Source organism: Octopus sinensis, linkage group LG12, assembly GCF_006345805.1.
Source record: "Octopus sinensis linkage group LG12, ASM634580v1, whole genome shotgun sequence".
In the NCBI taxonomy this organism is placed as follows: domain Eukaryota; kingdom Metazoa; phylum Mollusca; class Cephalopoda; order Octopoda; family Octopodidae; genus Octopus; species Octopus sinensis.
The window spans coordinates 72614305-72641337 of record NC_043008.1 but is presented as its reverse complement, the minus strand read 5'-3'; the positions used below and the strand labels follow the sequence as shown (position 1 = coordinate 72641337).

Below are 27033 nucleotides of genomic sequence, written 5' to 3'. Positions count from 1 at the left end.
TACCAACATATACAAATAAAAATGTTGCTTGAATTGGGTAGAACAGAAGTAAAGTATATGTACACAATACATACTATAAATAAATGATAAAGAAATGCTTTATTATTTTATGATGTAAGGATTATACCTTTGCATATGTAGATTAATCTCAATACCTTTGAACAGTATACAGAAATGTGATTTGTAGCTTACTAAAAGCACTAACATGGATGCATGGTCAAGAGGTTTGTTTCACAGCTACATGGTTTTTAGTTCAATTCCATTGCATAGCACCTTATATAAGTATCTTTATAATCACACTAGACCATCAAATGCTTTATAAGTGAATTTGGTTGATGAAAATTTTGAGAATCCATTCATACGTATGTGTGCGTGTGTGTCTTTGTCTTCTTGCTGTTGGACAATTGGCATTAGTTTGTTTATATCCCCATTATTAGGCAGCTCAGCAAAAGTGACTTACTAAATAAGTACCAAATTTTAAATCTGTACTAACTCAATTTGTTTTGACTAACCCTGCAAGGTAGTGTTGCAGCATGGCCAAAGTCCAAAGACTGAAACAGGTGAAAGAACATGTAAATTCAGTTAATTACATACTTCTATAAATTGCATGAGAATTTCAAATCCTCAGGTATGCAATTAAGTGGAACTATCTACATAGGGAGAGTGGGGTATGTAGTGCAACTAGGGTTAGTTGGGGCAGACTAGCAACTGAGTGTAAATAATGTGTGTGTGTGTGTGTGTGTGTGTATGTGGCAGGGGTGTAGATTAGTAACTAAGGTATATGGTGGAGAGAGGTGAAGAGTGACAACAATGATAAAAGGTGTGATGCGCTTAGATTCGTGTGATCATGTGTAGAGGGAGGGTAGAGTTCAATGTGTCTATGACATCATCAATGGAATTATATAGTGAACAAAGAGAGAGACAGACAGACAGAAACAATATATAATCTGTCAGAGGTTTAATTCCCAAACCACTAACTAAGCAATCCTGAAATAGAACAACACAGATGATAGGTAAATATTATCATATGAACTCTTATAATATTAATAAGAGTTGTTAAGATTGCTCTACACTATAGTGCCAACACCAACATCCACACTACCATCAACACTCACACACTTCAGAGTATCAATACACCAAACCAATTCCTCTCACTCAGACTACTTAATAATTGATTGAACAAATTTATTGATTTATTGAGTATATTAGTTACTCATTGCCTTATCATTATATAAACTCACCTCACATTTCAATCTAAACCATACATATGAATGTATGTATACACTTATATATATGTATGCAAATGTAATTATATATATGAATGTACACTTATACATGTTTCTATAATTTTAAATGTGTGTGTGTGTCATTATAGATGTATGCATAAGTGTGCATAATTATATATATGTGTGTGTTTGTTTAAATAATCATATATATTGTAAACATCATTTTACCATCTACTTTTCCCTGCTTGTATGAGTCAGACAGAATGTGTAATGTCAAAGATTTTAAGACCTTAAACTCTTCTAGTCATCAGCCCTCATCTGTTTTTAGGCAATTAAATAATTTCCCATGGCTGAATATATTTTTACAGAAGTTAATAATAATAATAATAATAATAATAATAATAATAATAATAATAATAAATAATTATGATGATGTTGATGATTAATAATAATGATGATAATGATCATCATCATGATCTTCATTTTCAGACAGATTGTGTAATGGAACACTGTCAGCCAGATATTGTCATGTTGAATAAGAGAGACAAATACTGATGCAGCCATACCAAATGACATGAACGTTGTGGGTAAAGAGGTTGAAAAAGTCGCCAAGTACTCTGAATTGAAAGTGGAAATGACAAGATTGTATGGAATGTGAGAGGGTAATGCAAAAGTAATACCAGTGGGGTTCAATCCCATTGAAACTTTAAGACTTCTTAAGGCAACTGGAAATCCCATGCAAGATTGATGTATTGCAAAACGCGGCCTTATTGGGCATAGCACACATTTAAGGAAAGTATTATCTGTTTAAGGTTCTTGTTGTGACTTGTCAGATGACTACTGACTCCGATGCATTTTTACCTACACTGTGTTACGAAGGAATAATAATAATAATAATAATAATAATAATAATAATAATAATAATAATAATAATAATAATAATAATAATAAATACCCTGATGCAGTACCAGGTAGTGGCTTTCATGGCTTCTCATCTTAACTGATTAGAAGTGTTATCATGTACATTGCTTTGTCTTGGCATAAAAGATGGGCTACAGCAAATATTCTGCTCAATACCACAGATTTGCTTGTCAGTTGTTTGACCTAAACCATTTGAGCATGTCCCTTAGTTGCTGACGATATGTGCATCTCTGAGCAGAAGTAGTGGTGGGCATCATAGCCATGTGTTGAGATGAATTCTTTGGGGTTTGAATTATTCACCTCTGGAAACATGGGTGTTTCATTCAAGCAAGGATTTTGAGATTGGTACTTGGCTGTTAAGTGTCATGGACAAAGACCTTGTGAGACCCTTGACAACAGGTTGTTGTTTGTTCTTACAAAATTAACCGGAGCAAGTGAAATCAAGAGCTCTAAGAAGTGAAATGGAAATACTAATAATAATAATGATGATGATGATGGATTCTTCCATTGGAAATGACATATGAGTGTTCAGCGTTTTTTGCAGAACAACCTTCGCAAATGATTTGTTTATAGTGATCAACTGTATGTGCTATACATTAGCCCACTCTCTCCATCAAATCAACATTGCCTGAACAGGTGCATGGTGTGCCATATGTCAAGTGTCATGATTGAAGAGCAACATGAGAGGAAATGTTAATAATAATAATCTTTTGGAACATGGTCCAAGGTGCATTGAAAACATACAAAAGGTGTGAAGATATATCTTGAAGCAAAAAATGCCATAGAGAAAAGAAAGTGTTGAAAACTGTTATTGAAATGCAAAAACAATACATTTGGGCAAAAACATTGAAGGTGCAATGATTATTCACAAATGACTAGAGGCATTTTTAAGAGCTTGGGTGGAGACAAGGAAGACTATATATGTCTTGAAGCCGTGGAAACCTGCCAGTCATAGAATAACATTTGGGAGCAACATGTTTCCCACAACCAAAGTGCTGAGTGGATTCATTCTGTGAGATTCAAACTCAGGCACCTTGGGGTTCCAAGCAGGATCATTTATACATAACAATGGAAGATGTAATTACACAGGTATCAAAGCTTCTAAACAGGAGAGTAGTGGGGCTAGATGGAATCCAAGGCTTTTGGCTCAAGTGGTTGAGGTAAAAACAAAAAGGAACTCGTTTGCAATTAGACAATTGCCTATAGAGTAGCGTAGTTCCAGAATGTATGGTATAGGGGAAGACAAAATTGTTGATAAAAAGATCAGTCAAAGGGCAATGAGGTTGGCAATTACTGACCCATCGTTTGTTTTAATCTCATATGGCAGGTGTTAACAGGCATCCTTGCAAGGAAAATATATATACTCCTTATGGAAAACAATCTACTTCTAGTAGAACAAAAGGTATGTTGGAAATGATCCAAGGGCACTAAAGACCACCTTGTTATAGACAAGGTCATAATCAAGAATTGTAAACAGTACCAAACAGAAACTGTTGCATGGCCATCATCGACTTTAAAAGGCCTATGACATGTTGTTGTATTCGAGGATTCTGGAAACAGTCCACATGTGTAGAGCATCTGAGAATGTCCATGCACTAATCACGAATAGCATTTCTAGCTGGAAAACATAATTTCTATAATAACCAGCACTTAGCCAAGGCAACAATCAAAAGAGGTATCTTTCAGGGAGATTGTTGTTCACCTTTGCTATATGTTATAGCCTTGATCTCATTTTCTGTAATTCTACACAAAGTCAATTTACACAACAAACTGAGAAAGACCTCCTCTCAACCACTTTTACTTCACAAAAAAAAAAACAGAGCCTGAAAGGAAGAGACTTGTTGAGACTGTACAGATGTGCAGTAAGTATATAGGAATGGAATATGGGATCCCAAAGTGTGGGTGCTCTCTTTGAAAGAGGGAAAAAGAGCAGATTGTAGGAGCATAGGACTGCTAAACAGAGAGTGAATAGGAGACCCTGATAATGGTGGGTACAAGTAAATTAGGATCCTGAAGCTGGACAATATCTTGCACTGAGAAAAATAATGACAAGGTTACCTCTGGATATTTGAAACACCTCAAACTTCTCTTGTGGGAACCTTGTGACTGCCATCAACATATGGGCTGTTACTGTACTCTGCTATAGTACTTTCTGAAATGCACATGATTGGATTATTGACCAACTCAACTTCACTACCTGAAAGACGATGACAATGCATGGTACCCTCTTTCCTAAGCTGAATGTGCACAGGTTGTACATGAAAGATGATAAAGATGAATGAGGCCTGAGTAGAGTACAGGAGTACATCGACAGTGAAAGAAGAAACATGACAGAGTATTTTGTAAACTGCAAGCAAGACCTACTAAAGTATGCAGCTTATACAGAAGGATTTACCAACAATGGAGTTGGGAGTGTTAATTAATTCCAGTCCTGAATAGTCAATAATTGAAAATAAACACTAATCTGCATAGTCAGTTCTACTGTGAACAACTTAAGAACTAGGAAGTATCAGAGATGTGACCCAGCAAAAGTGGTCTTAAAAAGAAGACTGAAAGTTTAATCATCGCTGTCCAGGACCAGGCATTGAATACCAACTCAGGGAAAAGGGATACCACACAAGTGCAATGAAGCTCTACAGAATGTGTGGGAAGAGGATCAAAAATGTAACTCACATTGTTAATGCTTGTGAAAGTCTTGCACAGAAAGAGTACAAGTGCAGACAAGGTAGCCCAAAACCCTTTACTAGCTACTGAGTCAGAAGTATGGATATGAGATAATGGGTGCTTGATGATAAGACACACTGGAAAATGTAATATATGAAAACAGGAAGGTAAAGATCCTCTGGAACTTCGACATCCAGACAGACAAGGTATTAGAGCACTGAAGGCTGGATATAGTAGCCTTTAGGAGGGATAAGCAAGGGTTAATAAATAATAGATGTAGCAGTGCCAGAAAATAAAGATATTGTCATGAAAGAAAGAGAAAAGGTGGACAGATATGGAGACCTGAAAACTGAGATTTGCCAGGTTTCGGCTGTTGTAAAAGCCAAACATGAAGTTTGCTCCTGTTGTTCATCAAAGTATTGGATTCTATACCATCCAGCCTGAAGAAACATCTGGAAACTTGAGGAATACCCTACAATCATGGTGGGTTGCAAACATTGGATATACTACATAAAGTACTGTGTGTTAGGTCCTTGTTGTGACTTGAAAGACAGCACAAATCCCCTGTACACAGAATATCTTCAATCTACATCCCAATATTGGATACTGTGTGACGTCTTCAACCTATCATGCCCATTTGATTCTAGGATTGTTAGGGAAGAGGAAGAAAAAAATACAATCTCTTAATATTTGAAACAGGAAGAATTTGAAGCTTGAGAATAGTACATGTCATGACTATAATAATTGGTTGGAAACAGTAAGCAAAGATATAGGCAAATGGTTGAAGGAGATTGGAATAGAATGCCTGGTAGAGCTCCAACAGAAAGTTTGTCTCTTAGAGAGAGCAAGGATTATCAGGAGGGTTTTAAGCACTTGAAAGACTGCTGAAAACTTTGTGGAATCCAAAGTTTATAGATAGTAACCCACAACCCACATAAATCCTATCAGGAATAAAGTGAACCTGAGCCAAACTAAAATGATGATGATGATGATGGCTTCGCATTTTGGCTGAAGGCCTGTAATTTTGGAGGAAGGATGAGTTGATTACATTGACCCCAGTGCTCAAATGTACTTACTTTATTGATCCCTGAAAGGATGAAAGGAAAAGTTGATCTTGGTGGAATTTGAACTCAGAATATAAAGATGGATAAAATGCCACTGAGAATTTTGCCTGGCTTGCTAATGAATCTGCCAGCTATGCCCTGATGCAATACAAAGCAGTGGTTCTCATGGCTTCTGGTCTTAACTGATTGGAAGTGTTATCATGTACATGTTTTTTTTTGGAATAAAAGATAGGCTGCAGCAAATGTTCTGCTCAGTTGTGCAAATTTTCTTGTCAGTTGTTTGATCTCATCTGGTTGAGCATGTCCCTTAGTGCCTGACGATATATGCATGTCTGATCATGAACAGGAGTGGTAAGTAAGCATCATAGCCCTGTTTTGAGAGGAATTCTTTAGGGTTTGAAATAATTCACTTCATATGATGAGTATATTGGCCTTCATACATTTATACCCCAACATTACTTAGAGGGCATGCATTGCTTTTTCACTCAATAATAATAATAATGATTTCAAATATCGACACAAGGCCAGCACTTTCAGTGAAGAGGTTAAGCTGATTGCATCGACCCCAGTCTTCAACTGGTACTTATTTCATTGATCATGAAAGGGATGAAAGGCAAACTCAACCTCAACAGTGTTTAGACTCGGAAGACAAAGACAGACAAAATGCTGCTAAACATTTTGCCTGGCATACTAACAATTCTGTCAGCTTGCCACCTTAATAATAATAATAATAATAATAATAATAATAATAATAATAATAGTATAGGTGTATGGCTTCAAACTTTTAGTGTTAGTGTGGCAGATTAAAGCAACTCCAGCATAACACTGGTACTTATTGACACCAGAAAACCAAATAATAAAATTCTTTAATGCTATCGAATAACCCATTAAGTTTTATCTGAAGATTAAGCATTACACTTTCTGTTGCAAAGCCACCCTATTACCAATATCAATTTGATGTTTAGCTAATTAATATTCAGCACTAATGTCAAATTATTTGTCATGATGTAATAGCAGCTAATTGATGTTAAATTAATCCTCTTGGTGGTAAACTGAGATTATGTTTGTGATATTAATATTAATCTGATAGATTGTATCTGGTAATTTCCATCATTCCGAAGGACAACTGGTAATAAGGGAACATTTCAAGGCATTTAAATATTGTTCTAGTATCTATTTAGAGATATGAATGGCTAGTTAAGTTATCAGTCAACTGTCTGTATTGAGATATGGCTTAATAAGATGTAGCTAACCTTGATATATCACTGGTACTAACTACTGAAACGATATGGCTAACCCCATCTTACAACAGACATGAGCAACTAAAGGAGGCAGTTTACACCAGTACACCAAATACTAACTAGTAAAGAGATAGTATATAGTTAATTTCAGTATAACACTTTAAAAGAAAAATATTTCATCTGCAATGGTCGGCTGAAAAGTTCATAGATTGACCAAGATACCCCCATGGAATGTGACCGAATTCGGTTTTTACAATCCACACATTTCTTCCATTCATGTTGCAGAGCTTGGATCCGATTGGTAAAGAATGTTTCATCCTGTAGTTCAAAACAATTATCAACAGCAGATATGACATGAACATACTGGTTCCCAGTTAAGTTTTTTCCATTGTATAACAGATAGTATTAAGATGGGGCCAAATCATAAGAAAAGGGAGAGTGATCAACCAGTTCAAAGGCACAGTCATGCAGCACAGCAATCATTAAAACTGGGAACTTGTGTGCTGGAGCATTGTTCTGATGAGACAAAACCCCTTTTCTGTTTCCTGAGCAACTGGTCTTGATAGTCTTTTGTAATTGCCTTTGCAAGTTGGCATAGTACTCTCCATTGAAGATAATCAACAAGCACAATGCCTTTTACATCGCTGCAGATGAAGCGACCTTGGCCTTTTTTGGAGAAGGTGAAGAGGGATGTTTCCACTGTATGGATTATCACTTTGTCTCTGGCTCAAAATGATGAATCCAACACTCATCCTTGGTTAGGAAACATTCAAAGAAACCAGCTGGCTCTGTCTTAAACAATGCCAGATTTTTCCATGATCTGAAAAACCTGGTGCACTTTTGATCAGGTGTCAGATGTGACAGCCACCAGGTACAAACTTTCATCATGCCAAGTTCATTGCACAGATTATTCTCAACTCCCATTGGCTATTTGATTTATAATGAATCGCCTTGTCATCCATTACCTTGGAGTGGACATGATCAATGTTTTTCATGGTGGTGGCAGTTGCAGGATGTCAGGATTTTGGGTCATCTTCAACACTCACCCTTCCCCTCCTAAATTCAGCTGCCCACTTTTGCACTGTTGATAAAGCTAAGCATCATTCCCTAATGTAGCAACCGTGTGAGCATGAATGTCCTTGGAGGCTAACCCCTTTTTCTGTAGGTACTTGTCAATTTTTATGAGAAGTCACTATGAGTTACATTTGAAGTCTTCTTTGGACAGTCAGATGTCAGTTTACCTGAAAAGAAACAACGCAAGCATCACTCCTCCATAGTCAGCCTTTGAATTTTTCGGCCCACCCTCATAATTCTATTGATGTATATAGTGATGACTAAAATACCACTTACATGAATTAACTCTCTTTATCTGACTAAGCACATCCTACACCATAAAGCACTATACCTGGCATATTAAAAATAAGGCTAGTACAAGTGCTCATTTGGCCAATAGGCATTTATGCTTGCAAAGCATAGACTCTGAACAGATTTGAAGAGAACATAAAGCATTTGAAATGTGGTTGTATTGGAGAATGTTACAAGTCTCTTACAAGGATAATGGACAAATGAAAGTAGGTGAAAGTCAGCAATGCTGAACATTGGGAAAAAACAAAAGTCTCTCTATTATGATCACATTCTAAGAAGCAGACGTTTGGAAAATATTAACCTGGAAGGTGGAGTAGAGGGCAGTAGAACAAGAGGCAGGCAAAGAAAGCAATGGATGGAGAATATCAAGAGCTGATTGGATAAGCATGGCAAGGCAGCTGGAGAACTCATGTTTATTCAGGAAGATTTGCATTGCATTGTCATCAATGCTCTGCATGCATATGATGCATAATGACAATGAAGAACTGGCATGTGTATCACATTTTGCACATTAACTTGTCATAAAACATCATGGGGTATTGAGTACTTTTTCTTTTGTGTAGCACAAGACGAACAGAAAATCCACCATCATAGCTTTTATGTTTGCTTTGCAATGGTGGTATGGGTTGGATGGGACTTTTTGAGATAGCTTTACAGCCAAATGCCTTTTCTCACCCACAATACATGAATAATCATTCTAAAAGACATAATACACAGTAAACGTGTGCATGTAAGTATAAATATGAGAGTACTAGTGTCACATTGTCTTGACACTACATAATTGTAAATAAGTGCTACTGTTATACAAGCAGTGTCTTTCATTTCCAATCATCCACAAAAACATCTCTGGCCATAGGGAATTATTATGTTACTTGGAAATAGGTGAGATTTGGGGATCTAGAATGATCTACCTTAAATTCCATCTGGCCTAAGCAAACATGCTCTATACCACCCACACACATACATGCATACATATACATTGCGCTCAGTGACACGTCAAAAACCAAAAACCAAAATCTGCGCTTGCTCCAACTACATATACTTTTCTAGGTTTCCTATTTACAGATAGATAGACTGAACTTACCACTGACACAGCACTGAGCCAACAATCTGACAACCATATCATTAAGCTAAACTGCAACCTTTCACATAGAGGTCATTAAACAAACACAGTGAACACATGCCAGAAGAACTTGGCTCCTTCATCAACAGGTAGATATGATTTAACTTCCTATTGCTATTATGGAGGTAGTCTTGATGATGATGATGATGATGATGATGATGATGATGGAATTGGTGATGGTGGTGGTGGTGGTAACCATAGTGTCAGTGGTGGAGATCTAACTACTTTATTAAGTGGTTTTTCTTCATTACCCCACACCACTCCCCCCCTCACCGGTTAAGTAGGTTCAAATGGGTTATTAAGTAAATAGAGGGGAGGGGGGATTTATGACATATGTCCCCCCCTCCTCACCATTTTAATAATGGTTTATTACTCAAATACATTACACTCCATCTTATATACATACATGTGTGTGTGTGTGTGTGTTGTGTGTGTGTGTGTGTGTGTGTGTGTGTGTGTGTGTGTATGTGTGTGTGGTGTGTGTGTGTGTGTGTGTGTGTGTGTGTGTGTGTGTGTGTGTGTATACATCTCCGTTAATACTTTGGATATAGACACAAACAAAATACATGTATTAACACACCTGTATAAACATACATGTATATAATCATGTAAACAAACACACATATTATCATCACCACCATCACAACCCCTCACCCTCTCTCTCTCTCTCTCTCTCTCTCTCTCTCTCTCACACACACACACACACACATTGAGTTATAGTTTGTTTATCACAAGTGAAACATAAAGCCAAGTTAAAGAACTCAATACTTTTAAACAGAGTAGATACAAAATTGTTTGAATGTATCTCTATGCATACATACATTTGCAAACTTATAAACATATAAATATGTACACACACATATATATTTACACACACATCAGCACACACAAGCATATTTTTACACACACACACACTCACATCATAAGTCATCAAATTGTTCAGACATTAAAATAAAGATGTCTGTGATACATCAACACGTGTCATAAATCTTGTAAGTTGAACAGCCTCTCCCCTCCACCTACACACACTCTGACTAATTAGTTGACAACTGATATGAAAACATTTGCTGGAATTACAGCAAACTTATCCATAACTTTTAATCTATTTCATTTCAAACAGCTTCTCTTAATTGATCTTTTCATGCTTTTCTCTTTGTTCTTCTTTCTTCCTTTCTCTTTCTATTTCACGGAGAAGACACTGAATTTGCCAAGTCAAAGAATAACGATAATTCCACACATTTCAACAGTAACAAAGGAATTGCTTATTGTTTTCTCTGACTTAATTATTAGCTAGATTCTTCTCTAATTATACCTATCTCTTTCTATCTTTCACCTTTCTTCTTCTCAATGGATTATGACAAACATCTTCTATCTGTATCCCCCCAACCCTACGCCAAACCACCCACCAAATCACATTATCTATTAATTGGGTTTTTGGCTGGCAGTCCAATGGTGATCATTGCCGACATGTATTAAGTTAGAAATACTGTAATATTGGCACCGTCTGTTGCTACAATCCTCTTGAGCCAATTTATTGTAGACTGTTACGAGGTATTAGAAAGATATACGAGCAATTCATCCTTTAGAAATGGTATTCTTAACCGAAATGATGAGATTTGTAATGAAATCAGCTATAAAGCCAAACAAATGTGTTTGGAATAGCATCAGGATACAAAGCCCATTTGCTCAGTGTATTCCAAATTTCAGGAAAGAGCCAATATCTTTTGTTCAACAACTTCCATAGATTAACTTCAATAATTCTTGTAATTATTCCATCTACTACAACATACCTCTCTCATTCCATACCCTCTTACAAGTAAGTATTAGTGACAAATATAAACTGGATGCATGGTGACAGTCACTTGTAGACAAGGAGGATAGCTCAGGATGTAGCTAATGTAGAATAGATTAGATTGCAGTTTATAGATATATTATAAATATATTTTATATATATATATATATATATATATATATATAAATTATATTTATAATATATTATATATTTATATATAAAATATATTTATAATATATTATATATACATCTATATATATATATATATATATATATTATATATATATATATATATATATATATGCCACATACATTTTTACTAATTACATTCAACACAACCTTCCAATATTGAACATAATTAGAGGTGCATATATTCACACATAGATACACACACATACACGTCTATATGTGTGTGTGTGCACACATACGCATATGTGTGTGTTTTTGTGAGCAATATTATATTTCCTACCATCCAAGAATAAGTAAAGAAATATAGCTATTCTTGTGCTTAATCCTCCTCAATCAATAATATTTTTTTAAATTAACAACTCTCTTACTCATTCAGAGCATGAAGGAGGAAGTTATGAACAAATACACACAAATACGCATGCATAATCTTCATATATGGTAGATGTGGCTGAGCAATGCGCACTAAAATTACAGTAGAATAAATTCCCTTAAATGACTGACTGACTCACAAGAAGTAGTTGATAAATTCTGTATCCTAAGTAACCTAATTAGCAAATGGTGTGGCTTCTTAGAAGATATAGTAGTTATGGTAAGAACAGACAGGAGAAAATTCAGGAAGCTACTATTTCTGCTGACAACAAAAGGTCTCAAAGTGAAAGATAGATTGTGCTACACATATGAGAGTTGTTATGCTATGTTAGTGGGTCTTGAATTTAGAAGAGTTGTGAAGGAGGGAAAGAAATCTCCAATAAATGTGTAAAGTACATGAATACCAGAGTACAAATAAGCTGAAACAAACAGTGGGTATAAAAGCAAACAGGTATTGTGTGCAAGAGAGTTGCTTGTGATGCTATGATTGTATGAAGTGTCTGGAAGGTCACTGCTGCATAAAGAAGTACTGAGCCTTCCAGGTTAGTAGAACCACAGATGGGGAAAACTAAGAAAGACAGGGGATGAAGTGGGGAAGGTTGATCTGATGATGTTGCATCTCATGGAGTAAAGAACTGCACTAATTGCTGAAGGAGATCCATTTACTTGAATGTAGTGTTTAGTACCTGCAATATTTATGTCTTGCCAGGCCTTGCTCCTCATTTTACATTCTTTACCCTCACCTATCTGCCTGTCACTTCTCCAAAATCATTCATAACTGTCAGTCTCATCACCCCAAGACAAATGTTGTTGGCACCGTCCTTATCATACTTCTCACTTGCCCTTCAGCAGACCTATATACAGGAGGCTGCATTAAGCCATCATCATCCCCACACTATCAATATACACTCTAACAGCATCACATTGTGCTGCCAGCAAACACTCTCCTCTGAATCACTTCTACTGTCACCACTCATCTATTCCCACCTTTAATTGTCACCCACCACTGACTTTATGCTCCTGACAATCACTCTCTCTCCCCGTCTCTGCATATCCTTGCTTTCTTTTCATCACATTCTTGTTCCTTTCATCCTCCTACCTATCCTTGTCATCCTGATGTCGTTCTTATTGCTTTTTCTTCAGTTCCCTTCCTTGGTCACCTATGCAAATGTACATCCCCTTATTTATTGAGTACTCTCAATCCCCACACCTCAAAACTCATTTCTGACCTTTCTGTTATTGTTTCCTCTTCAAAGTTGCTGTCACTGTGTACAGTCACTCCACACAACCACTGTATGCTGTTCACTCTGTATAGTGGTTTGCTAAAATAAGAAGTGATTGTCTGGGGTTGTGAGGTTCCTCTGGTTCTGTGTCACCAAGGATTATGCAACTTCTCTAGTGCTGGTGCACCCAGTAAATCCTGTAAAGTGGATGGCATCTATCTGTTGAAGCCAAGCCTAATTACATGTAAAAGCACCTAAACTCTGGAAGCAGTAACTTCTAGAGGGAGATAGAGAAATGACGAAGACTTCCACCCAAATTTTGCTGGTATGGAACATAGAAATAAAATTCTGGTGATGATGATGATTATATACATACATTACACATACAATTTATCCATCTATCTATCTATCTATCTATCTATCTATCTATCTATCTGTCTATCTATCTATCTATCTAACTATCTATCTATCTTTCTATCTAGACAAACAAATAAATAAAAAGCTAGCTAGCTAGCTATACAGACAGATAAATAAGAAAATAATTGTGTAAATGTAATGCACAACTCAGCTGAAATAACCATTATACCTTATTGAGAACTTCTAAAAAATATCAAACTATTATTTCATGACGTAATATGTCTTCCAACTGGTTTCATTTTTTTGCAGATATTCATAGATAGTAAGTAGTTCAATTTTTAAGCAAACATAAAAAAACATCAAAGGCAAACAGAAACACATTACAGTTTGCAACCCTCATTGCTTAATAACTGTGTTCTTTAAAACAAGGGTTTTTGTTTATAGTTATTAAAAATCAGACATTTAAGTGTGTCTTATACTCTTAATACAAAAAGACCACATAAAAGCCTTTAATACTGTCCCTAGGCCTGCAATGTGGAAGATCCTCCAATGCTTTGGCTGCCCTGATCAGTTCATTTCCCTAGTACAAGGTTTACAGGATGCTATGACTGGAACCATCTTCCATTAAATCCAACCGTTTGAAGACTTCCCCATCACTGCAGTATTAAAACAAGGATATGTTTTGCCCCTGATACTCTTCTCTCTGTACTTTGCAGCAATGTTTCATGAACTGCCTTCAGACAATCCAGGAGTCAACATTAGGTACTGATATGATGGGGGATGTATCAATCTTTCCAGGCTGAAGTCATGAAGACTGACCAGGAAACAAAAGATCAATGTACTTCAGTGTGCTGATGACAATGCAGCAGTCTGCCACTCCAGTGAACAGATTCAACAATCAGGGAATAACTTCACCAATGCTTACATTTGGTTTAACCTAAAAATCAACATCAAAACGACAAAATTCCTGGCACAACCTGTTCTAAGTCAGGAAACTCCATACTTCAACGTTACCATCTCAGAGATGCCACTGGAGTAAGTCAACCACTTTTCATACTGAAGAAGTTTGTTTTTGAACAAGTGCACATTGGAAAAGGACATGGAGAACTGATTAAGAGCACCTCACACCACGTTTGGCGAACTTGTGAAAAGGGTCTTTTAGAACAAAGACCTGAACCGCCAAACAAAATCGAGTGTCTTCCAAGCAGATATAATCACTCTCCACCACGGTTGTGAAACTTGGATTCTTTACCAAAGTGACATCAAAAAACTATAATGGTTTAACCAGCAGAAGCACCATTCTATTATGAATATCAAATGGAATGACTACGTGACCGATGTCTCCATCCTGCAGAGAATGAAAAGCAGCAGCATTGAGGCCACTATCCTGAAACATCGTCTTTGATGGGTGGGCCACGTAGCAACAATGAAAGAGACCAGGCTGCCTCATCAAATTTTTTATGGTGAACTTTCTGCCAGAAGACTCCATAGTTGTTCCCTCCGTCGATACAAGGACCAGCTGAAGCAAAGCCTAAAACTGACTGGAATCGATCCCTAAGCCTGGGACATTGAAGCTCAGGGCAGGTCTGGTTGGCATCATTCCATCTCCACAGTGACAGATAATTTTGAAGCTGAACGACAGAGGAAAGAAGAAGAGAAACAAGAAAGAAAATGGAAGCTGCAATGACCAATAGATACTTTGCAATAGATACTTCCATGCAAAAATCAGTCACTTTAGTCATCAGACGCATAAATACGGACAGAGGGGAAGAAGGAGTCAAGGCACACAAGAAAACACTCCCACCGACGACAATATTCTTAATAAATTGTTTACTTTAGTGATTTGTAACGCAGAGCATTTATATATGATGCATTCAATGAAGGAAGGGAATATTCAACAAAATTTCAAAGATTGTTTTTCTCCTCTTGAAGGTATATTTGAAAGTTCGTCTTTATTTGCGTAATAAAAAAAAAGTTATTTCCCACTCTTTCAAATTGAAATTTAAGTTGGGGTGAGGATCAGTAATAAACAAGCATGGGATGGGCACTGAGGATTCCAAGCATTATAGAAACAAATACCTGCATAAACAATCAAATCTATATTCTAGTTATAAATTAAAAAGATATAATTAAAATATTCCAATTGTTTTTTCGTTTTAGCATATCAGTACTTATTAGACAATAATAGTTCACTTAAATATGTAATCAAATTTGTAAATAATTCATTAACTCACAAAAAATACAAAGCTAAAACATTAAAGTCCTAAGGAAAACATCTAGCTTTTGTGGCAAATTAATAAAATTTTGAATATTCCTTTCCTTCACAAATGCATCATATCTAGAATACTTTATAATTAAATTCATTTCTGCATATATTGCTACATGTGTATTTAACAGAATTTGTCTGATATTTTCATAATTGATATGTTGCATGTATACCATTATATACATGTAGGTATAAATATATTTTATTCGATATATTTCCCTCTCAGATTCACACGTTTACTGCAGTGGTCCTTCCGTTCTTCTGAGCCCTGTAAAAGAACTAAGAACTTTGAGCCTCCAACCAGTACAGTACTTTCATGACACCCTTAAAGCCAGGAAATTTTCAGCACCCTCTTGTATATGTAATGTTCACTGCAAGGAATACTATAATAGTCAACACTATATCAATCTGTTGAAAGGCTTTCATAAGAACAATATCTGAGATAAAAATTTTACAAATATTGGAAGACATTTTAGTCATATTTAAAAGCTATTTAGGAGAGCTATCTCGATTGTTGGCCTTTTTAACATTTATAATCACGATAAACTTAGGGAGTTTTAAAATCTGTATTATCATCTACCATATCATTAAATTCATAATGGAAGTCAACCAGAAGGAACTACCATTTTAGACATTTGAATTATGATAACAGGAGGGAAGATAGAAACGGTCACTTAAGGTAGGAATGAAAGATAAAAACAGACATGAAAATAAAAATCTTCTGGTGAAGAAGATTGGACTGCAAAAGACTTGTGCTAGTGCCACATAAAAAGCACTCATGCTGGTGCTATGTAAAAGTGCTCATGCCCATGCCATGTTAAAAGCACCCACCACACACTGTAAAATGGTTGGCATTAAGAAGAGCATGAAGCCATAGAAACCAAGCCAAATCAGACAGGAACTTGGTGCTGCTGCTCCACTTGCCAGCTCTGGTCAAAGAATTCAGCCTATGCCAGCATGGAAAGCAGATGTTAAAGGATGATGATGATGTGTTTTGCAAGCGTTCGTACCATCTTATATGAAGTACAGTCTGAGTAAAATTACCTGTTACTTTAATGATTTGTTCATCTTAAACTTGAATTCTGATTCATCAGTTAAATCCGAGCAAAACACAAAATTTGCAACAGAGATAGAAAATTCATTTAAGGAATGTTGGCCTGAGTAAGTTTAAATTATTCAATGTTCTAGGCTGTCTTTTATTTTTTATGACTTGTTAATTCTCTCAAACCATTTTTTTTTCATTTTCTCATTTCCATAGGTAAATTTATAAGTGGTTTTTATAAATATTCTTTTATTCTTTTACTTGTTTTACTCATCTGACTGCGGCCTTGCTGGAGCACCACCTTGAAGAGTTTTAGTTGAACAAATTGACCATAGGACTTATATTTTTAAAGCCTAGTACTTATTTTATTGGTCTCTTTTACTGAACCACTAAGTTACAGGGACATAAAGATACCACCACTGGTTGTCAAGTGGTGATGGGAGGACAAACACAGACACAAAGACACTCACATACATACACACATATACAGCAGGCTTCTTTCAGTTTCTGTCTACCAAATCCAGGCACAAGGCTTTGGTTGGCCTGAAGCTATAGTAAAAGATACTTGCCCAAGGTGCCGTGCAGTGAGACTGACCCCAGAACAATGTAGTAGGAAAGCAAGCTATTTACCACACAGCCACATCTATACCAATGGTCAAAAATATTCTAGTATATCTTGGGTTAAATGAAGAGGCTTATGGCAAATATTTTCCTCTCTTATTTCTACTCTCCTTAGATCTTTAGTATGAGTATGATTTAGCTATCTGTATTCCAATGTTATTATGTTTAAGTGAAATGCTCTTTGAATAAATATTTTTCAATTCATCTGTGATCACATTTTGTAGGATTCAATACTATTACACAAATTCCTTATGCTAGGTTGAACAGAATGTTCATTCTTGTATGTTTAGGCTGACTAGAGTTGTGGAGAAAATATTACTTTGAAACTGTGGTTTTATAATATATATTCATTTTTATCTTCCCTCTTGTTTCATAATTAAAATGTCTAGAAATATGGCAGTTCCTTCTGGTTGAATTCCATTACATATTTAATGATATGATCTATGTTGTTAAACAGATTTAAATCTCCATAAGTTAAATTCTGTAAGTTTATTAAAATTATCCTAGCATAGAATGAAACAGCCATCTTGATATCTTTCCCAGCTGCCCTTTAATACAAATATGTGTTTCCAAATACTTGGAAAGATTCATTACAAAATTTCTTCTTATTGTATACCATTACTAAATAGGAGCTACTTTTGTGCTCATTGCTATTCCTGATATTTGTAGGTATTCTTGTTCATCACATTAAGTATTTTTTTACACAAATGTAAGCTTATGATTTGTAAAGTTCTTTTCCATTGTGTTGGGTACTAGTGTATAAAATTACATCAAAAGTAAGAATAGTTGTGCTTTGGTGCACCGTTTTAGGTAAGTGATAAAGCATATCTAGATCATCTGAAATAAAATCTAATATATGTTTTAAGCAATGGCTTATAAACATATCCATAACATAACTGGCTTGTGTGCTTCACATGCAGGACAATCTATAATCAATCTCAATTTCAACTAATCTGGAGATGTTACTTCAACATATATGGCCTTAGAATTAAGGGTCACTTATAGCTTAAGTTTGAGTATTTTGAGTTGGCTATAGAAATTGCTAGTATCTCATCTAATCTTACTCATATAGTCAAATTCGTTACTAGTCAAGCATATGCTATAAATATACAATAGATCGGTAAATTTCACATCAGTTTTCATGGTTAATAGTTTGTTTTTCGTTTATATTTTTGCATTTATTTCTAACACTTTAAATACAAGATCTTTAAAATAAACTCTAAGCACATCGTCAGAATTACCTTCATTGAAGCTTTTAATTATAATTTCAATGCCTTTCTGTTGATAATTTAAATTCTATCTTTGTTTTGAGTAATTCAGTTTTTTCTCTTTTATCTTTTACTTGTTTCCTTCAATGGCCTGTGACCATGCTGGATCACTGTCTTGAAGGGTTTAATTGAACAAATCAACCCCAAGTACTTACTATTTTTAAGCCTGATACATATTCTATTGGTCTCTCTAGCTGAACCAATAAGTTAGGAGGACATAAACAAACGGACACAGGTTGTCAAGTGATGGTGGGAACAAAGACAAACCCAAAGTCACACACACACATATGATATGCTTCTTCAGGTTCTGTCTGCCAAACCTCTCTCAAGGGTTGCTTGCTTCACAGCTATTTTAAAAGACACTGTGAGACTCAACCCACAACCATGTAGTTGAAAAGCAAACTTCTTCCCACACAGTCATGCCTGCTCCTATCTTCAATTATTTCAATAGTATAATTCAGAATGTATTCACAATAAATGTGAAGTGCTTCCTCATTTCTTTCTTTGGACAAAAATTACTTCCATTTCTAGTGAGACATACTCATCTTCATTACGTTTCAAAAAAGGGGATCCATTAGCTTGTTGTCAGCTGTTCTGGAAAGGGAGACATTTGTGGAGTAGACGTAAATGACAATCCCTTACTCAATCTCTTTCTTTTATCTTTTGTTGTTTACTTGTATCAGCCATTTGCGATACCACCTTTAATTGAATGAATCAACCCCAGTAATTTCATTTTTAAAACCTTGTTCTTATTCTATCAGTCTCTTTTGCCAAACTGCTAAGTTACAGGAATATAAACACATCAACACCAGTTGTCAAGCAGTGGTAGGGGACAAACACAAACATATACATTACAGGCTTCTTTCAGTTTCTGTCAACCAAATTCACTCACAAGGCTTTGGTCAGCCCAAGGCTATAGTAGAAGACACTTGCCTAAGGTGTTGTGTAGTAGGACTGAACCTGGAACCACGTGGTTGGGAAGCAGGCTCCTTACCACACAGCCATACTTGTGCCTATATTCATTTTTGATTACTGTTTGACAAATATTGACTTTTGATTAAACTTTGACAAATTGATACCTTTCAAATTCTTGCATTTACCATCTTATGTCCTAACTGTGTATAAATTCAATAAAAAAAGATAAATCAATAAAAGATAGTATGATTGTGTTTTTTCTCAACTGTATGACAACCATTGCTGGTTTGTTTAGGTTGCTCTAACTTAGCAGTTTTGCAAACAGTAACTAATAAAATAAGTACAAAACTTAAAATATGTACTGGTCTCAATTGTACTTCATCTATACTGCTCTGGCATGCTGGAGTGCTCAAACAGTGCTCCAGCATGGTCGCAATATAAACACTGAAGCAAGTAAAATAATACACACACACACACACACACAAACATTTATATAAATATATGCGTAACTGTATCTGTGTATGTGTGTCTACATTTGTGTTTTTCTATCTATCTCTATATATAATTTATTGATGCTTTTTTTCTGTTTTTTTTTTGCCCAGAATACAAGGTTGTCTGAGGCTGTAGGCAAAAACAAACGATGAGAAAATGATAGAAAAATAGCAAAATCAATTACACATTACTCTGTGTGTGTACATATATATATTTATGTATACGTAAATACAAATTATATATATATACATACATAAATATATATATATATTGAGATTGATATGCACACACACAAAGAAATAAACACATATGTACACACAGTCAGACACACACACACACATAACAAACAGAGAGACAGATTGAAATATACACTCAAACAAGCCACATTGAAACCACTTATTTTTAAGTAAGATTTTTAAAATACAAGTTAACCATACAACAAAATACACACACACACACACGTGTGTGTATATATATATATAAACATGCACACACCCATATGTATGTGAGTGTACACACACACACACACACACACACACCACACACACACACACACACACACACAAAAGCACATGTTAATACACAAGCTTATTTTGAACCAAAATATTTTTTTAAATATCATATAATCCTTAAAAAAAAATATTGATGAAATTATTCTCAGAATATTTTAAATTCGAATTTTTATTGTTTCTTGATATTTTTGTTTTGTTTGAGAGTATTATGAATGATTTTCTTACTTTTCTTTGTTATTTTACAGACCAATATTCTGTTTGCAGTAATATTTCACACAAATTCCTTCCTAATTAAATATTCTGAATCAAGGAATTTACTCTAATGATGGGATACTGGACAATATGAACCAAGACTTATAACTCTCCACAAATCAATACACTTAAGAGTGCATCTATCTCTACAGGTCCACACAAGCTGCAAGAAATAATAACTAATTCTCCCTCAGATAATACTACTGCTATAAACATATGGAAAGTCATACACTTCTTTTTTTAAAAAAGTATGGAAGACATATTAGATAATGTAGTCCTAGCTAGACGATGTCAGCAAAAGAGACAAGATGGAGATGCCTATATTGTTTTACACCAGGAGCCTGCTGAACCACAGCTGAGCTGGTGTTAAACAACTAAAGTGTTACCATTATTCATCATTATACCTGATGGCAAGTTTGCCAAGTTGTTAGTTTCTGAATCAAAGTAGCTTGCAGTATTTGTATTCCGAGTTCAAATCCTACTCAGGTTATATTTGCTTCTAATCAGCTTGAGGTCAATAAAACAGTACCAATGTAGAATATAAGAATGTCAGCACAGAGAACTTACAGTACATGATCCAACTCTTTGCATTCTGAATCCCACCATGACATACCCAAATGATAGACTTCATCTGCTAGCCCAGTTTAACACCACAACCTCGCACTTGGGATATCTGTAGTAGAATTCACTCTACTGTAAGCATTCATTCAAGCAAGATCTCCAGTTTGAGGACATCTCCCTCCTTCTCACCTAAAAGTCAGGATACCTTGCAAGGTGTCATGGGTTTTGACTTCCCTCCTGACTAAACGACAAAAAATTTGATCTGTTAATAATAGCAAATAAATATCCTTCAAATCATATTCTACCATTTATATAAGCTTTGGCACATATTATTCACAGATAAAGCTGGGTATAGCTGGATAACTACTGAACTGGTACTCTATTATTCAGAAAAAGTTGATTTAGTTTATGTTTGTCCTGATACAATAAATAAAAATCCTCTAGGAGTTCTTAGATAAATGGAATGGTTCTGTTCTTATGATATGTGCCAAGAGCAAGTTAGATACAAATGCCAAGTTCCTTGCCAAGCTGTTGAATACCCCAAGATATTTACTTGTATGAGAGACAGTGATATATGGCTTAATCATTCAGCATTTAAAGTGGCCATGTCCAGCACGAATATTCAGTCTGTTTTCAGTTCAAACTGACCAGATCCAGCCTCTCACACTTACACTTCAATGTCATTCTAAAAATAAACAATCATATCATCAAAATCTCAAAGCTATAAGATAATGCGTGATTAATTCAAGACAATGTGAATAAATAAGCATTACATTTGACAGAGTAATCTGAAAATTAAAGGGTTGTGTGAGAATTGAATCAAAGATTCAAACAATCCTTATTTATCATTGACAATAGCCAATATAAATTATCAACTAGGAGATCATCAACATGGTTACTTGACATCTACCCAGTACTCGTAATTCTCACTGATTAACTTCAGATAATTATAACAAGTACCACGAGTAGGTTGTGATTATTGCTGCAAATATCAGAAACTTTGAACAACTCAACAGCATTTTGTCTGTTTGCCATGCTATAATCAAACTCCCTTTCTCCTGCATACCTGTGGTGGCAGGGAGATAAAGCGCATCTGTAAAACATTCAACAGGCAGGATCCATGATTTATTTTCACCCTGATATCTTCAACTCTGTGTTACATAAGAAAAAAGATAAAACATTTCCAAAATGATAGTAACAAAAGGATTAGTGCTTATTTCTGGTTTCTGGTAAGTTTTGTGATTTGGAGGCAAAATTAGTTGAGGGTGCTTGTCTATTGCAGGTAACTTTCCCAGAGATCCCTGTATCTATAATGAGGTAAACTGATGCCTATAGAAAAACTCTTTTTAATTTAGTGGTACTACAAATAGCAATTGATATAATAAATACTGGAGTAGATATGATTGACTTAACCTTAGAAGGTACTGCATTGGAATGGCATTTGTGTGACAATTAAAACTAATAAAAATAAAGGAATATAAAACTAGTCCTGAACGTAACTAGTGGTGTCAACTGTAGCTTTGATTTCAGTAAGGAGGTGACTATACCTTTGATTGCAGTGAAGGTACGGATTAAGCCACTGATTATAGTGGGGGTGGGAGGTATGGGTGATACCACTGATTGCAGTGGTGTAAACTCCATCCTTTATAGCTACTATTTTATATATTCAGAAGGATTCCATTGAATCTGAACAAGCCAGGTTGAAATGGACTGTATTGAGGAGAGAACTGAGAAATTCCAGCACTGCACTGTGTATATTAGTTGGGGAGGGGATAAAAAAAAGAGAGAAAGAGAATGAGTTGAGAAAAACTCAGTGAGAAATGTGATAGTCTGGATAAATGATGATACTTGTTCTTTGAGAATCAAGTGGGCTGGAAAAGTTACAATATAGCAATGTTAATACAAAATATCATCACCACAATTAGTTAATACGATATCCTGTAGACATGGCCATATTTCATATATTCTCATCTAAAAGGAAATAGATTTGAGATGTCTTTGTTAATTAAATAAAATTGGTTGATGCTTGCTGATTAGAAAAGTGGTATTAGATGTAGTAATTGCTCTATAATAGAGCAGATGGTGATAGTGAGTTAATCAATTAGTAATTATTTTACAATTTGATAGAGATATATTCACAGAATGTAATGTTTGGGGGTCAAACATATATGCTAAGATCGTATGTAACTTTAACCATTGAGCAGCCGTTATTCTGAAGCACTGAATTTTGCAAACACAGCAGCGATTCACAGACTTCCATGATTATTGATGATACAAAGATCTAAAGTAAATAAATATAAAAGCAATATGTTTAAAATGTACGGGATTTTTGAGAAAGGAGGCATGGGGAGAGAATGAAAGGAGGTTTGTATGGAATTAACATTGCAATCTCAGAAAATGCATATTTATATATTTCTTTTCCTCGCAGGATTCCCAAAATATGGAAATGGCAACGTAAATTTATTTTAATCATGCACATAGCACTTTTTATAGTTGTCGAATATTCTAAACATTCTTCACAGAAGCTGACAACGATATTTTTAATTACTGATCCTTGATAGAGAAATTTCTAGTTATTTAAACAAATAATTATGAAGTTTTCATGCAGTTCCGTTACATCTTGCACATTTTTATACAGTTTATCAAACTCTGTTTCACATAAACTGAACAAGACCAAACAAAACAAAAACAGATAACAACAAATATATTTTCAAAACATAAAATTAATAAAAGAAAAGAAAAAACTCAGAGAAAGAAGAAATCACCAGCTCAGCAATAAACCTAATTCAAATTATTGATTCCTATCACCATTTCATTTTCTATATAGAGCAGGCACACATTCAAATGAATCCCTAATCTATAGCCTACAAATGGTATCATTATACAAAGATATATATCACTCAATTTGAAATTCATTGTGTCTTTGATAAATGTGAAAATAAATAGCCCCATTTCAATTTTAAAATGTTCACATATATACTACTACAGAGTGTATCAAGAGAATTATGACGAATTACAATTAAGTATAATTCTGTTAACTGCCTTTAGAGAGGATTATAAATGATGTTTCTGAGGAGAGGGCTTCATGTGACTGCAATCATACGTACAAAACCACTGTTCAGCAGGAGATATATATTAATTACTATATATCATCATCATCATTTAATGTCCATCTTACATGCCGACATAGGTTGGCTGTTTTTTGACCAGAGCTGACAAGGGGAAGAGTGCACCAGGTTCCAGTCTGATTTGGCCAGTTTCTACAGCTATATGCCCTTTATAATGCCAACCACTTTACAGTATGTGTTGGATGCTTTTGATGTGGCATCCCTGTGGTAGGTAGCTTGCTTACCAACCACATGGTTCTGGGTTCGGTCCCACTGCATGGCACCTTGGGCAAGTGTCTTCTTCTATAGCCTCAGGCCGACCAAAGCCTTCTGAGTGCATTTAGTAGATGGAAACTGAAAGAATCCAGTCGTTATATATATATATATATATATATATATATATATACATATATATATATATATATATATATATATATATATATAATATATATATGAATATGTATATGTGTGTGTTTGTGTGTCTGTGTAAGTACGGTTAGGCAGCTTTTTAATCACTACACATGTTTCGATACATATAGATCCTCGTATATACAGGATTTAAAGTTTAAATTAAATTATGTAATGATTTACCTGTATAAGAAGATCTATATGTATCTCCTCAGGCGATACTCAGTTGCTGTCTCTGAAAGAAGAAGCCATGGATGTTGTAGCATGGAAATCTAGAGTTACTTATGGAGACAGCAACTGCGTATCACCTGAGGAGATACAGATAGATCTTTTTATACAGGTAAATCGTTAAATAATTTAATTTAAACGTAACTTTAAATCCTGTATATATCAGGATCTGTATGTATCAAAACATTTGTAGCAATTAAAAAGCTGCCTAACCGTACTTACTCTTCCTTTTGACTCTTTTACTTTTTTGTTTTCTTTTTTCATTTATATATACATATACATATACATAAATATATACATATATATATATATATATATATATAATATATATATATATATATATATATATATATATATATATATATATATATAGGTGCAAGAGTGGCTGTGTGGTAAGTAGCTTGATTACCAATCACATGGTTCTGGGTTCAGTCCCACTGGGTGGCACCTTGGGCAAGTGTCTTATACTATAGCTTCGGGCTGAAATAAGCCTGTCATATATATGTATAAATATATATACATATAATTTGTGTGTGTTTGTTCCCCCCAACAGCGCATGAATACCGATGCTGGTGTGCTTACATACCCGTAACTTAGTGGTTCAGCAAAAGAGACTGATAGAATAAGTACTAGGCTTACTAAGAATAAGTTCTGGCGTCGATTTCCTCGACTAAAAGGCAGTGCTGCAGCATGGCCACAGTCAAATAACTGAAACAAGTAATAGAGTAAAAGAGTATATATATGATGATGATAATATATGGGGGAGGAAGCATGGTTGTGTAGTTAAGAAGCTTACATTCAAGCTACATGGTTTTGCCTTCAGTCCCACTCTGTATCACACTAGGCAAGTATCTTCTACCATAGGCTTGGGCCAACCAAAGCCATATGAATGGATGTATATAGATGAAAACTGAAACATGCACATGGATATGGAATATCATTGATAAACGAATTTTTAGAATATATATGTATGTAATTCTATTATAACTGATCAAATCACTAGGATTTTAATTGATTGAATCCTTATTTCTTGTTATCATCTCCCCTGCCTTGTTTATGTACATGCACTTGGGCTGGTCCTGAATTTACGAGCCTAAATTTCAACCAAGGCTCCAATATCCTTATTCACTATTCAAGTGGTCAACAGCAGGCGGGCGGGCCACTGAGATGTTCTGTATGAGTCTCAGATCATCTTTGAAACTCATATGCAATGCATCCTCGGGCCAATGTGTAGTTGATGAGTTTCAGCTAGTCTTTTGTGATATAGTTTAGTTTTTGAGCAAACAAACATTGCCAGTCATGGAATTGAGTGTCAGGTAGATATGTGGAGAAAATTTTGTCATCTAGCATATTACATACATGTGAGTTATGAGAAATTGTAAGAAACCAAAAGCAGGCCTTAACACAAACAGATTGGTAATCCCTGTTCACTTTGATAGTCCTTCAGAAGCATGACTTGTGCATACAACAAATATACCATCTAATTTATACCAGAATTTATTAAAATAAAAGTCATCTATAAAGCTTAATATCATTAATAACATGAAACATTTCTCCATCAAGTATTAAGTAACACTAACTTATCTTCAGTGAGATTACTTACAATTTAATGAGCTTCGTCATGGACATTATTACTGGTGTTATTTGGTGCAACTTCCAAGTCATCTTTGCCTTATCATCTTTCCATCTAATTTCACTCACGATTGACTGAGCTTTCCCAAATGCATTTTGTTTCAGAGATTGTGAAAATTCAGCTAGAGAGATGATGGGCTTAAAAAGCAACATTACATGAAAGCAATCACCACCACCACCACCACCACCACCAAC

General features: G+C 35.2%; 1 long non-coding RNA gene across 1 annotated transcript; it reads left to right on the top strand.

The window, feature by feature from the left end:
* Nucleotides 1-940: 940 nt before the first annotated feature.
* On the top strand, nucleotides 941-27033 carry LOC118765667. The gene is made up of 3 exons (XR_005001535.1): nucleotides 941-1013; nucleotides 9547-9693; nucleotides 26944-27033. It is a non-coding gene; the product is annotated as an uncharacterized LOC118765667 (long non-coding RNA).